This window comes from Pseudophryne corroboree, chromosome 5 (genome assembly GCF_028390025.1).
Source record: "Pseudophryne corroboree isolate aPseCor3 chromosome 5, aPseCor3.hap2, whole genome shotgun sequence".
NCBI classification, from domain to species: domain Eukaryota; kingdom Metazoa; phylum Chordata; class Amphibia; order Anura; family Myobatrachidae; genus Pseudophryne; species Pseudophryne corroboree.
This window is the reverse complement of record NC_086448.1, coordinates 850,673,584-850,687,381: the sequence shown is the minus strand read 5'-3', so window position 1 is coordinate 850,687,381 and position 13,798 is coordinate 850,673,584.

The window sequence follows — 13,798 nt, the reverse complement described above, 5'->3', positions numbered from 1 at the left end:
TGTATATTCCTGTCATATCGCCATAGCGGCCACGCTGGGTCTGTATATTCCTGTCATATCGCCATAGCGGCCACGCTGGGTCTGTATATTCCTGTCATATCGCCATAGCGGCCACGCTGGGTCTGTATATTCCTGTCATATCGCCATAGCGGCCACGCTGGGTTTGTATATTCCTGTCATATCGCCATAGCGGCCACGCTGGCTCTGTATATTCCTGTCATGTCGCCATAGCGGCCACGCTGGGTCTGTATATTCCTGTCATATCACCATAGTGGCCACGCTGGGTCTGTATATTCCTGTCATATCGCCATAGCGGCCACGCTGGCTCTGTATATTCCTGTCATATCGCCATAGCGGCCACGCTGGGTCTGTATATTCCTGTCATATCGCCATAGCGGCCACGCTGGGTCTGTATATTCCTGTCATATCGCCATAGCGGCCACGTTGGGTCTGTATATTCCTGTTATATTGCCATAGCGGCCACGCTGGGTCTGTATATTCCTGTCATATCCCCATAGCGGCCACGCTGGGTCTGTATATTCCTGTCATATCGCCATAGCGGCCACGCTGGGTCTGTATATTCCTGTCATATCGCCATAGCGGCCACGCTGGGTCTGTATATTCCTGTCATATCGCCATAGCGGCCACGCTGGGTCTGTATATTTCTGTCATATCGCCATAGCGGCCACGCTGGGTCTGTATATTCCTGTCATATCACCATAGCGGCCACGTTGGGTCTGTATATTTCGGTCATATCGCCATAGCGGCCACGTGGGGTCTGCATATTTCTGTCATATCGCCATAGCGGCCACATTGGGTCTGTATATTCCTGTCATATCGCCATAGCGGCCACGCTGGGTCTGCATATTTCTGTCATATCACCATGGCGGCCACGTTGGGTCTGTATATTCCTGTCATATCGCCATAGCGGCCACGCTGGGTCTGCATATTCCTGTCATATCCCCATAGCGGCCACGCTGGGTCTGTATATTCCTGTCATATCCCCATAGCGGCCACGCTGGGTCTGTATATTCCTGTCATATCGCCATAGCGGCCACGCTGGGTCTGTATATTCCTGTCATATCGCCATAGCGGCCACGCTGGGTCTGTATATTCCTGTCATATCGCCATAGCGGCCACGCTGGGTCTGTATATTCCTGTCATATCCCCATAGCGGCCACGTTGGGTCTGTATATTCCTGTCATATCGCCATAGCGGCCACGCTGGGTCTGTATATTCCTGTCATATCGCCATAGCGGCCACGCTGGGTCTGTATATTCCTGTCATATCGCCATAGCGGCCACGCTGGGTCTGTATATTCCTGTCATATCGCCATAGCGGCCACGCTGGGTCTGTATATTCCTGTCATATCGCCATAGCGGCCACGCTGGGTCTGTATATTCCTGTCATATCGCCATAGCGGCCACGTTGGGTCTATATATTCCTGTCATATCACCATAGCGGCCACGCTGGGTCTGTATATTCCTGTCATATCGCCATAGCGGCCACGCTGGGTCTGTATATTCCTGTCATATCGCCATAGCGGCCACATTGGATCTGTATATTCCTGTCATATCGCCATAGCGGCCACGTTGGGTCTGTATATTCCTGTTATATTGCCATAGCGGCCACGTTGGGTCTGTATATTCCTGTCATATCCCCATAGCGGCCACGCTGGCTCTGTATATTCCTGTCATATCGCCATAGCGGCCACGCTGGGTCTGTATATTCCTGTCATATCGCCATAGCGGCCACGCTGGCTCTGTATATTCCTGTCATATCCCCATAGCGGCCACGCTGGGTCTGTATATTCCTGTCATATCCCCATAGCGGCCACGCTGGGTCTGTATATTCCTGTCATATCGCCATAGCGGCCACGCTGGGTCTGTATATTCCTGTCATATCCCCATAGCGGCCACGCTGGCTCTGTATATTCCTGTCATATCGCCATAGCGGCCACGCTGGGTCTGTATATTCCTGTTATATTGCCATAGCGGCCACGCTGGGTCTGTATATTCCTGTCATATCCCCATAGCGGCCACGCTGGCTCTGTATATTCCTGTCATATCGCCATAGCGGCCACGCTGGGTCTGTATATTTCTGTCATATTGCCATAGCGGCCACGCTGGGTCTGTATATTCCTGTCATATTCCCATAGCGGCCACGCTGGGTCTGTATATTCCTGTCATATCTCCATATCGGCCACGCTGGGTCTGTATATTCCTGTCATATCCCCATAGCGGCCACGCTGGGTCTGTATATCCTGTCATATCGCCATAGCGGCCACGCTGGGTCTGTATATTCCTGTCATATCCCCATAGCGGCCACATTGGATCTGTATATTCCTGTCATATCGCCATAGCGGCCACGCTAGGTCTGTATATTCCTGTTATATCGCCATAGCGGCCACGCTGGGTCTGTATATTCCTGTCATATCGCCATAGCGGCCACGCTGGGTCTGTATATTTCTGTCATATCGCCATAGCGGCCACGCTGGGTCTGTATATTCCTGTCATATCGCCATAGCGGCCACGCTGGGTCTGTATATTCCTGTCATATCGCCATAGCGGCCACGCTGGGTCTGTATATTCCTGTCATATCGCCATAGCGGCCACGCTAGGTCTGTATATTCCTGTCATATCACCATAGCGGCCACGCTGGGTCTGTATATTTCTGTCATATCGCCATAGCGGCCACATTGGATCTGTATATTCCTGTCTTATCGCCATAGCGACCACGCTGGGTCTGTATATTCCTGTCATATCGCCATAGTGGCCACGTTGGGTATGTATATTTCTGTCATATCGCCATAGCGGCCACGCTGGGTCTGCATATTCCTGTCATATCGCCATAGCGGCCACGCTGGGTCTGTATATTCCTGTCATATCGCCATAGCGGCCACGCTGGGTCTGTATATTCCTGTCATATCGCCATAGCGGCCACGCTGGGTCTGTATATTCCTGTCATATCGCCATAGTGGCCACGCTGGGTCTGTATATTCCTGTCATATCGCCATAGCGGCCACGCTGAGTCTGTATATTCCTGTCATATCGCCATAGCGGCCACGCTGGGTCTGTATATTCCTGTCATATCGCCATAGCGGCCACGCTGGGTCTGTATATTCCTGTCATATCGCCATAGCGGCCACGCTGGGTCTGTATATTCCTGTCATATCGCCATAGCGGCCACGTTGGGTCTGTATATTCCTGTTATATTGCCATAGCGGCCACGCTGGGTCTGTATATTCCTGTCATATCCCCATAGCGGCCACGCTGGGTCTGTATATTCCTGTCATATCGCCATAGCGGCCACGCTGGGTCTGTATATTCCTGTCATATCGCCATAGCGGCCACGCTGGGTCTGTATATTCCTGTCATATCGCCATAGCGGCCACGCTGGGTCTGTATATTTCTGTCATATCGCCATAGCGGCCACGCTGGGTCTGTATATTCCTGTCATATCACCATAGCGGCCACGCTGGGTCTGTATATTCCTGTCATATCACCATAGCGGCCACGTTGGGTCTGTATATTTCGGTCATATCGCCATAGCGGCCACGTGGGGTCTGCATATTTCTGTCATATCGCCATAGCGGCCACGTTGGGTCTGTATATTCCTGTCATATCGCCATAGCGGCCACGCTGGGTCTGTATATTTCTGTCATATCGCCATAGCGGCCACATTGGATCTGTATATTCCTGTCATATCGCCATAGCGGCCACGTTGGGTCTGTATATTCCTGTTATATTGCCATAGCGGCCACGTTGGGTCTGTATATTCCTGTCATATCCCCATAGCGGCCACGCTGGCTCTGTATATTCCTGTCATATCGCCATAGCGGCCACGCTGGGTCTGTATATTCCTGTCATATCGCCATAGCGGCCACGCTGGCTCTGTATATTCCTGTCATATCCCCATAGCGGCCACGCTGGGTCTGTATATTCCTGTCATATCCCCATAGCGGCCACGCTGGGTCTGTATATTCCTGTTATATTGCCATAGCGGCCACGCTGGGTCTGTATATTCCTGTCATATCCCCATAGCGGCCACGCTGGCTCTGTATATTCCTGTCATATCGCCATAGCGGCCACGCTGGGTCTGTATATTTCTGTCATATTGCCATAGCGGCCACGCTGGGTCTGTATATTCCTGTCATATTCCCATAGCGGCCACGCTGGGTCTGTATATTCCTGTCATATCTCCATATCGGCCACGCTGGGTCTGTATATTCCTGTCATATCCCCATAGCGGCCACGCTGGGTCTGTATATCCTGTCATATCGCCATAGCGGCCACGCTGGGTCTGTATATTCCTGTCATATCCCCATAGCGGCCACATTGGATCTGTATATTCCTGTCATATCGCCATAGCGGCCACGCTAGGTCTGTATATTCCTGTTATATCGCCATAGCGGCCACGCTGGGTCTGTATATTCCTGTCATATCGCCATAGCGGCCACGCTGGGTCTGTATATTTCTGTCATATCGCCATAGCGGCCACGCTGGGTCTGTATATTCCTGTCATATCGCCATAGCGGCCACGCTGGGTCTGTATATTCCTGTCATATCGCCATAGCGGCCACGCTGGGTCTGTATATTCCTGTCATATCGCCATAGCGGCCACGCTAGGTCTGTATATTCCTGTCATATCACCATAGCGGCCACGCTTGGTCTGTATATTTCTGTCATATCGCCATAGCGGCCACATTGGATCTGTATATTCCTGTCTTATCGCCATAGCGACCACGCTGGGTCTGTATATTCCTGTCATATCGCCATAGTGGCCACGTTGGGTATGTATATTTCTGTCATATCGCCATAGCGGCCACGCTGGGTCTGCATATTCCTGTCATATCGCCATAGCGGCCACGCTGGGTCTGTATATTCCTGTCATATCGCCATAGCGGCCACGCTGGGTCTGTATATTCCTGTCATATCGCCATAGCGGCCACGCTGGGTCTGTATATTCCTGTCATATCGCCATAGTGGCCACGCTGGGTCTGTATATTCCTGTCATATCGCCATAGCGGCCACGCTGAGTCTGTATATTCCTGTCATATCGCCATAGCGGCCACGCTGGGTCTGTATATTCCTGTCATATCGCCATAGCGGCCACGCTGGGTCTGTATATTCCTGTCATATCGCCATAGCGGCCACGCTGGGTCTGTATATTCCTGTCATATCGCCATAGCGGCCACGTTGGGTCTGTATATTCCTGTTATATTGCCATAGCGGCCACGCTGGGTCTGTATATTCCTGTCATATCCCCATAGCGGCCACGCTGGGTCTGTATATTCCTGTCATATCGCCATAGCGGCCACGCTGGGTCTGTATATTCCTGTCATATCGCCATAGCGGCCACGCTGGGTCTGTATATTCCTGTCATATCGCCATAGCGGCCACGCTGGGTCTGTATATTTCTGTCATATCGCCATAGCGGCCACGCTGGGTCTGTATATTCCTGTCATATCACCATAGCGGCCACGCTGGGTCTGTATATTCCTGTCATATCACCATAGCGGCCACGTTGGGTCTGTATATTTCGGTCATATCGCCATAGCGGCCACGTGGGGTCTGCATATTTCTGTCATATCGCCATAGCGGCCACGTTGGGTCTGTATATTCCTGTCATATCGCCATAGCGGCCACGCTGGGTCTGTATATTTCTGTCATATCGCCATAGCGGCCACATTGGATCTGTATATTCCTGTCATATCGCCATAGCGGCCACGTTGGGTCTGTATATTCCTGTTATATTGCCATAGCGGCCACGTTGGGTCTGTATATTCCTGTCATATCCCCATAGCGGCCACGCTGGCTCTGTATATTCCTGTCATATCGCCATAGCGGCCACGCTGGGTCTGTATATTCCTGTCATATCGCCATAGCGGCCACGCTGGCTCTGTATATTCCTGTCATATCCCCATAGCGGCCACGCTGGGTCTGTATATTCCTGTCATATCCCCATAGCGGCCACGCTGGGTCTGTATATTCCTGTCATATCGCCATAGCGGCCACGCTGGGTCTGTATATTCCTGTCATATCCCCATAGCGGCCACGCTGGCTCTGTATATTCCTGTCATATCGCCATAGCGGCCACGCTGGGTCTGTATATTCCTGTCATATCGCCATAGCGGCCACGCTGGCTCTGTATATTCCTGTCATATCCCCATAGCGGCCACGCTGGGTCTGTATATTCCTGTCATATCGCCATAGCGGCCACATTGGATCTGTATATTCCTGTGATATCGCCATAGCGGCCACGTTGGGTCTGTATATTCCTGTTATATTGCCATAGCGGCCACGCTGGGTCTGTATATTCCTGTCATATCCCCATAGCGGCCACGCTGGCTCTGTATATTCCTGTTATCTCGCCATAGCGGCCACGCTGGGTCTGTATATTTCTGTCATATTGCCATAGCGGCCACGCTGGGTCTGTATATTCCTGTCATATTCCCATAGCGGCCACGCTGGGTCTGTATATTCCTGTCATATCTCCATATCGGCCACGCTGGGTCTGTATATTCCTGTCATATCCCCATAGCGGCCACGCTGGGTCTGTATATCCTGTCATATCGCCATAGCGGCCACGCTGGGTCTGTATATTCCTGTCATATCCCCATAGCGGCCACATTGGATCTGTATATTCCTGTCATATCGCCATAGCGGCCACGCTGGGTCTGTATATTCCTGTCATATCGCCATAGCGGCCACTCTGGGTCTGTATATTCCTGTCATATCGCCATAGCGGCCACGCTGGGTCTGTATATTCCTGTCATATCGCCATAGCGGCCACGCTGGGTCTGTATATTCCTGTCATATCGCCATAGCGGCCACGCTGGCTCTGTATATTCCTGTCATATCGCCATAGCGGCCACGCTGGGTCTGTATATTCCTGTCATATCACCATAGTGGCCACGCTGGGTCTGTATATTCCTGTCATATCGCCATAGCGGCCACGCTGAGTCTGTATATTCCTGTCATATCGCCATAGCGGCCACGCTGGGTCTGTATATTCCTGTCATATCGCCATAGCGGCCACGCTGGGTCTGTATATTCCTGTCATATCGCCATAGCGGCCACGCTGGGTCTGTATATTCCTGTCATATCGCCATAGCGGCCACGTTGGGTCTGTATATTCCTGTTATATTGCCATAGCGGCCACGCTGGGTCTGTATATTCCTGTCATATCCCCATAGCGGCCACGCTGGGTCTGTATATTCCTGTCATATCGCCATAGCGGCCACGCTGGGTCTGTATATTCCTGTCATATCGCCATAGCGGCCACGCTGGGTCTGTATATTCCTGTCATATCGCCATAGCGGCAACGCTGGGTCTGTATATTTCTGTCATATCGCCATAGCGGCCACGCTGGGTCTGTATATTCCTGTCATATCACCATAGCGGCCACGCTGGGTCTGTATATTCCTGTCATATCACCATAGCGGCCACGTTGGGTCTGTATATTTCGGTCATATCGCCATAGCGGCCACGTGGGGTCTGCATATTTCTGTCATATCGCCATAGCGGCCACGTTGGGTCTGTATATTCCTGTCATATCGCCATAGCGGCCACGCTGGGTCTGTATATTTCTGTCATATCGCCATAGCGGCCACATTGGGTCTGTATATTCCTGTCATATCGCCATAGCGGCCACGCTGGGTCTGCATATTTCTGTCATATCACCATGGCGGCCACGTTGGGTCTGTATATTCCTGTCATATCGCCATAGCGGCCACGCTGGGTCTGCATATTCCTGTCATATCCCCATAGCGGCCACGCTGGGTCTGTATATTCCTGTCATATCCCCATAGCGGCCACGCTGGGTCTGTATATTCCTGTCATATCGCCATAGCGGCCACGCTGGGTCTGTATATTCCTGTCATATCGCCATAGCGGCCACGCTGGGTCTGTATATTCCTGTCATATCGCCATAGCGGCCACGCTGGGTCTGTATATTCCTGTCATATCCCCATAGCGGCCACGTTGGGTCTGTATATTCCTGTCATATCGCCATAGCGGCCACGCTGGGTCTGTATATTCCTGTCATATCGCCATAGCGGCCACGCTGGGTCTGTATATTCCTGTCATATCGCCATAGCGGCCACATTGGATCTGTATATTCCTGTCATATCGCCATAGCGGCCACGTTGGGTCTGTATATTCCTGTTATATTGCCATAGCGGCCACGTTGGGTCTGTATATTCCTGTCATATCCCCATAGCGGCCACGCTGGGTCTGTATATTCCTGTCATATCGCCATAGCGGCCACGCTGAGTTGTATATTCCTGTCATATCGCCATAGCGGCCACGCTGGGTCTGTATATTCCTGTCATATCGCCATAGCGGCCATGCTGGGTCTGTATATTCCTGTCATATCGCCATAGCGGCCACGCTGGGTCTGTATATTCCTGTCATATCGCCATAGCGGCCACGTTGGGTCTGTATATTCTTGTTATATTGCCATAGCAGCCACGCTGGGTCTGTATATTCCTGTCATATCCCCATAGCGGCCACGCTGGGTCTGTATATTCCTGTCATATCGCCATAGCGGCCACGCTGGGTCTGTATATTCCTGTCATATCGCCATAGCGGCCACGCTGGGTCTGTATATTCCTGTCATATCGCCATAGCGGCCACGCTGGGTCTGTATATTTCTGTCATATCGCCATAGCGGCCACGCTGGGTCTGTATATTCCTGTCATATCACCATAGCGGCCACGCTGGGTCTGTATATTCCTGTCATATCACCATAGCGGCCACGTTGGGTCTGTATATTTCGGTCATATCGCCATAGCGGCCACGTGGGGTCTGCATATTTCTGTCATATCGCCATAGCGGCCACGTTGGGTCTGTATATTCCTGTCATATCGCCATAGCGGCCACGCTGGGTCTGTATATTTCTGTCATATCGCCATAGCGGCCACATTGGGTCTGTATATTCCTGTCATATCGCCATAGCGGCCACGCTGGGTCTGCATATTTCTGTCATATCACCATGGCGGCCACGTTGGGTCTGTATATTCCTGTCATATCGCCATAGCGGCCACGCTGGGTCTGCATATTCCTGTCATATCCCCATAGAGGCCACGCTGGGTATGTATATTCCTGTCATATCCCCATAGCGGCCACGCTGGGTCTGTATATTCCTGTCATATCGCCATAGCGGCCACGCTGGGTCTGTATATTCCTGTCATATCGCAATAGCGGCCATGCTGGGTCTGTATATTCCTGTCATATCGCCATAGCGGCCACGCTGGGTCTGTATATTCCTGTCATATCCCCATAGCGGCCACGTTGGGTCTGTATATTCCTGTCATATCGCCATAGCGGCCACGCTGGGTCTGTATATTCATGTCATATCGCCATAGCGGCCACGCTGGGTCTGTATATTCCTGTCATATCGCCATAGCGGCCACGCTGGCTCTGTATATTCCTGTCATATCCCCATAGCGGCCACGCTGGGTCTGTATATTCCTGTCATATCCCCATAGCGGCCACGCTGGCTCTGTATATTCCTGTCATATCGCCATAGCGGCCACGCTGGGTCTGTATATTCCTGTCATATCGCCATAGCGGCCACGCTGGCTCTGTATATTCCTGTCATATCGCCATAGCGGCCACGCTGGGTCTGTATATTCCTGTCATATCCCCATAGCGGCCACGCTGGGTCTGTATATTCCTGTCATATCGCCATAGCGGCCACGCTGGGTCTGTATATTCCTGTCATATCACCATAGTGGCCACGCTGGGTCTGTATATTCCTGTCATATCGCCATAGCGGCCACGCTGAGTCTGTATATTCCTGTCATATCGCCATAGCGGCCACGCTGGGTCTGTATATTCCTGTCATATCGCCATAGCGGCCACGCTGGGTCTGTATATTCCTGTCATATCGCCATAGCGGCCACGCTGGGTCTGTATATTTCTGTCATATCGCCATAGCGGCCACATTGGGTCTGTATATTCCTGTCATATCGCCATAGCGGCCACGCTGGGTCTGCATATTTCTGTCATATCACCATGGCGGCCACGTTGGGTCTGTATATTCCTGTCATATCGCCATAGCGGCCACGCTGGGTCTGCATATTCCTGTCATATCCCCATAGCGGCCACGCTGGGTCTGTATATTACTGTCATATCCCCATAGCGGCCACGCTGGGTCTGTATATTCCTGTCATATCGCCATAGCGGCCACGCTGGGTCTGTATATTCCTGTCATATCGCCATAGCGGCCACGCTGGGTCTGTATATTCCTGTCATATCGCCATAGCGGCCACGCTGGGTCTGTATATTCCTGTCTTATCCCCATAGCGGCCACGTTGGGTCTGTATATTCCTGTCATATCGCCATAGCGGCCACGCTGGGTCTGTATATTCCTGTCATATCGCCATAGCGGCCACGCTGGGTCTGTATATTCCTGTCATATCGCCATAGCGGCCACGCTGGCTCTGTATATTCCTGTCATATCCCCATAGCGGCCACGCTGGGTCTGTATATTCCTGTCATATCCCCATAGCGGCCACGCTGGCTCTGTATATTCCTGTCATATCGCCATAGCGGCCACGCTGGGTCTGTATATTCCTGTCATATCGCCATAGCGGCCACGCTGGCTCTGTATATTCCTGTCATATCCCCATAGCGGCCACGCTGGGTCTGTATATTCGTGTCATATCCCCATAGCGGCCACGCTGGGTCTGTATATTCCTGTCATATCGCCATAGCGGCCACGCTGGCTCTGTATATTCCTGTCATATCCCCATAGCGGCCACGCTGGGTCTGTATATTCCTGTCATATCCCCATAGCGGCCACGCTGGGTCTGTATATTCCTGTCATATCGCCATAGCGGCCACGCTGGGTCTGTATATTCCTGTCATATCACCATAGTGGCCACGCTGGGTCTGTATATTCCTGTCATATCGCCATAGCGGCCACGCTGAGTCTGTATATTCCTGTCATATCGCCATAGCGGCCACGCTGGGTCTGTATATTCCTGTCATATCGCCATAGCGGCCACGCTGGGTCTGTATATTCCTGTCATATCGCCATAGCGGCCACGCTGGGTCTGTATATTCCTGTCATATCGCCATAGCGGCCACGTTGGGTCTGTATATTCCTGTTATATTGCCATAGCGGCCACGCTGGGTCTGTATATTCCTGTCATATCCCCATAGCGGCCACATTGGATCTGTACATTCCTGTCATATCGCCATAGCGGCCACGCTGGCTCTGTATATTCCTGTCATATCGCCATAGCGGCCACGCTGGGTCTGTATATTCCTGTCATATCGCCATAGCGGCCACGTTGGGTCTGTATATTCCTGTTATATTGCCATAGCGGCCACGCTGGGTCTGTATATTCCTGTCATATCCCCATAGCGGCCACGCTGGGTCTGTATATTCCTGTCATATCGCCATAGCGGCCACGCTGGGTCTGTATATTCCTGTCATATCGCCATAGCGGCCACGCTGGGTCTGTATATTCCTGTCATATCGCCATAGTGGCCACGCTGGGTCTGTATATTTCTGTCATATCGCCATAGCGGCCACGCTGGGTCTGTATATTCCTGTCATATCACCATAGCGGCCACGCTGGGTCTGTATATTCCTGTCATATCACCATAGCGGCCACGTTGGGTCTGTATATTTCGGTCATATCGCCATAGCGGCCACGTGGGGTCTGCATATTTCTGTCATATCGCCATAGCGGCCACGTTGGGTCTGTATATTCCTGTCATATCGCCATAGCGGCCACGCTGGGTCTGTATATTTCTGTCATATCGCCATAGCGGCCACATTGGGTCTGTATATTCCTGTCATATCGCCATAGCGGCCACGCTGGGTCTGCATATTTCTGTCATATCACCATGGCGGCCACGTTGGGTCTGTATATTCCTGTCATATCGCCATAGCGGCCACGCTGGCTCTGTATATTCCTGTCATATCCCCATAGCGGCCACGCTGGGTCTGTATATTCCTGTCATATCCCCATAGCGGCCACGCTGGTCTGTATATTCCTGTCATATCGCCATAGCGGCCACGCTGGGTCTGTATATTCCTGTCATATCACCATAGTGGCCACGCTGGGTCTGTATATTCCTGTCATATCGCCATAGCGGCCACGCTGAGTCTGCATATTCCTGTCATATCGCCATAGCGGCCACGCTGGGTCTGTATATTCCTGTCATATCGCCATAGCGGCCACGCTGGGTCTGTATATTCCTGTCATATCGCCATAGCGGCCACGCTGGGTCTGTATATTCCTGTCATATCGCCATAGCGGCCACGTTGGGTCTGTATATTCCTGTTATATTGCCATAGCGGCCACGCTGGGTCTGTATATTCCTGTCATATCCCCATAGCGGCCACATTGGATCTGTACATTCCTGTCATATCGCCATAGCGGCCACGCTGGCTCTGTATATTCCTGTCATATCGCCATAGCGGCCACGCTGGGTCTGTATATTCCTGTCATATCGCCATAGCGGCCACGTTGGGTCTGTGTATTCCTGTTATATCGCCATAGCGGCCACGCTGGGTCTGTATATTCCTGTCATATCCCCATAGCGGCCACGCTGGGTCTGTATATTCCTGTCATATCGCCATAGCGGCCACGCTGGGTCTGTATATTCCTGTCATATCGCCATAGCGGCCACGCTGGGTCTGTATATTCCTGTCATATCGCCATAGCGGCCACGCTGGGTCTGTATATTTCTGTCATATCGCCATAGCGGCCACGCTGGGTCTGTATATTCCTGTCATATCACCATAGCGGCCACGCTGGGTCTGTATATTCCTGTCATATCACCATAGCGGCCACGTTGGGTCTGTATATTTCGGTCATATCGCCATAGCGGCCACGTGGGGTCTGCATATTTCTGTCATATCGCCATAGCGGCCACGTTGGGTCTGTATATTCCTGTCATATCGCCATAGCGGCCACGCTGGGTCTGTATATTTCTGTCATATCGCCATAGCGGCCACATTGGGTCTGTATATTCCTGTCATATCGCCATAGCGGCCACGCTGGGTCTGCATATTTCTGTCATATCACCATGGCGGCCACGTTGGGTCTGTATATTCCTGTCATATCGCCATAGCGGCCACGCTGGGTCTGCATATTCCTGTCATATCCCCATAGCGGCCACGCTGGGTCTGTATATTCCTGTCATATCCCCATAGCGGCCACGCTGGGTCTGTATATTCCTGTCATATCGCCATAGCGGCCACGCTGGGTCTGTATATTCCTGTCATATCGCCATAGCGGCCACGCTGGGTCTGTATATTCCTGTCATATCGCCATAGCGGCCACGCTGGGTCTGTATATTCCTGTCATATCCCCATAGCGGCCACGTTGGGTCTGTATATTCCTGTCATATCGCCATAGCGGCCACGCTGGGTCTGTATATTCCTGTCATATCGCCATAGCGGCCACGCTGGGTCTGTATATTCCTGTCATATCGCCATAGCGGCCACATTGGATCTGTATATTCCTGTCATATCGCCATAGCGGCCACGTTGGGTCTGTATATTCCTGTTATATTGCCATAGCGGCCACGTTGGGTCTGTATATTCCTGTCATATCCCCATAGCGGCCACGCTGGGTCTGTATATTCCTGTCATATCGCCATAGCGGCCACGCTGGGTCTGTATATTCCTGTCATATCGCCATAGAGGCCACGCTGGGTCTGTATATTCCTGTCATATCGCCATAGCGGCCACGCTGGGTCTGTATATTTCTGTCATATCGCCATAGCGGCCACGCTGGGTCTGTATATTCCTGTCATATCACCATAGC